This window comes from Rhagoletis pomonella, unplaced genomic scaffold (genome assembly GCF_013731165.1).
Source record: "Rhagoletis pomonella isolate Grant_MI unplaced genomic scaffold, Rhpom_1.0 Rhpom_scaffold_00006, whole genome shotgun sequence".
Lineage (NCBI taxonomy): Eukaryota > Metazoa > Arthropoda > Insecta > Diptera > Tephritidae > Rhagoletis > Rhagoletis pomonella.
Genome location: NW_023458560.1, coordinates 34,889,560 through 34,891,901, shown reverse-complemented (window position 1 = coordinate 34,891,901; position 2,342 = coordinate 34,889,560). Strand labels below are relative to the sequence as shown.

Here is a 2,342-nt window from a genome sequence, read left to right as displayed (position 1 = left end):
CAAACGCTCAAATTCCAGTCATCGCATACGATTAATCCTTCTAAAACGCATATCGGCTTCACTCGTTTAAACTCTTTGGCATCTCTCATCCTATCGAGAAGCCAAGCTCTTCAAAAACTTTTGTTCTAACGTTGTGAATAACTCAGTGAGAGGGGAGGGCCTGGACGAATTTATTTATACAAAATCTTACTGAAGCAAAACAATTTTGGGTACCCGTACAGTATGGTTATGTGTGCTGTGAGTTTGCCGTTAAGAAACTAGTTATTTATATGAACAAAGTTGGAAGTAAATAAAATGGAGTGGCTTGGTTTAAGTGGTTTGCAATCGATGCGCTTGCGTCAGCGGGCACGAGTTGACGGTTTTTGACAATTTTTTCGCTAGCTCTATGCGAGCTATTTGACAATAAGGCATGTTGAGATAGCTGACTACTCATCGTTTTTCATGGAAACCATAAGAGGGTAGTTGGCCCAATACGGTTGACAACTTTTTAAAAAGTTTACAATTTATTTTAGGCGATGATCCTTTCATAATATTGTTGGTCGATTTGTTGGTGATGAAACAAACGGACATAACTTAAATTGTGAAGAAATATCAACTACTGTCTGTTTTATTTGTGGCCATGACAAGGATACGGTGAATTCTTGCTTAAGTGCCTACGCTCGCAATTTTAAGTATGCGTCTAGATATTGTTTTATTTTTCACAAAAGTCATATGACCCTGCAAGTCAAACAGCTTCATTCCACTTCCAAACTTTCGGACCACTAACCCATTTGTATTCGGACCGAAAGGCCTTTGGTCGCATTACCGTTGGGAATGGCTGATGACTCAAGCACCTCTGATAATGCTAGATAACGGTCTTGGAATATGTCCAAAATATTTGACTTCCTTCGAACGCACACCTAACATGGCTGAGCGCAGTTCTAGTCGTAGTATTGACAACTTGACGGCTTCAGTCAGCTAACCTTGATCTATGGGCAATATATTTTCCATGATTTTTTATTTTCGTAGCTTAAACACCAGTTAACGACTAGTCGCTGTAGAGAGCTGTTGCGCTCATTTGAATCGACGAATATTATGAATATCGGGCATTGTCGTTGGGAAATCGGGTATAATAGCACCGCGGTATTGGCGAATCTTCAAACAACTTACTCCACTTTCTCAGTACCTCTTACAAGTGCCAAACTCGCTATGCTTAGAAACGCTAAACTATTACCAACAACTCACGTAACTGTTTTAACCCTTTCAGTACAAGCGTCCAATATATTTGGGAAACTTTTTTGTACTTAAAGCTCTTTTAAACCGACGTCAACAAAAGGAGGAGGTTATCGAATCGTCGGAATATATACATATACATTTTTTTTGTGGTTATGTTTGAACCACCATAACGGATTTCTATAATTCTTTTTTTTAAGAAATTTGGTACCTCAGATTTGATTTAGATCCGATGATTAGATCACAAAGAGCTCAAAGGTACTCCTAAATTTGTGTACGAGAATTGAAGTCGGTTTGGTTTTTTGCTTAAAAAGTACTTGTTTTTTTGTAACTAATAGCTTTTGTTGTTAAAAGAACAGTTGTCTGAGAAAATTATATCATTCGTCTTTGTCGCATTTATTTAATTGTTTTTTCTGCATACAATTGGCCGCGTATAACAGAAGTCAATGGGGGACATATAATACCTCGAAATAAATGTATGTTTTTTTGTGGAATTTGTGTTCAAAAAAAATTTTAAGTATAATTCACATGTAGTTTTGAAATATATTTCGGACAAGAAAAAAATAAAAATAATAGAGATCACTTTTCATTTTACAAACCTGGAGTACCACTGTCCAATATAATTGACGCCGAATAACGGAACGGAATAACGAAAACTATTATTTTTATAAAAACTTTTATTAAATCTTCAGATTTTTAGCTTCAACGGTCGATTTGTTGTATTAAAAGGGTTAATAATATCCCTACATTTTGCGGGAAAAAGTCTATGCAATCGATATTTAGTTTTTAACTGACTTCACAAAAAGCAAGGTTATTAATTCGTCGGAATATTTTTTTTAGGTATGTTACCGGATAACTTTGGACCACGTTAACCGATTTTCTGAAAGGAAAGGGTGTTACCTCACAAGTGGCCCCATACTAATCTGGTTTAAATGCGATCATTGGATCATGAAGAAATTAAGAATTGAAGTCGGTTTTTTTTTGCTTAAAAATTACTTGTTTTATCTTAACAACTTTTGATATTTTAATATATGTACGCGAAATTGTTATTTTACAGTTTTTTATACAAAAAATTATGTACCATTCTCTCAAGTTGCCCTTGAAATATTTATCAAAATTATCTGCCCTTG

The 2,342-nt window shown here is 35.3% G+C and overlaps 1 protein-coding gene across 1 annotated transcript in view; it reads left to right on the top strand.

Annotated features, from left to right (window-relative positions):
- LOC118740634 overlaps positions 1-2,342 on the top strand; it is a 136,430-nt gene that overhangs the window by 114,161 nt on the left and 19,927 nt on the right.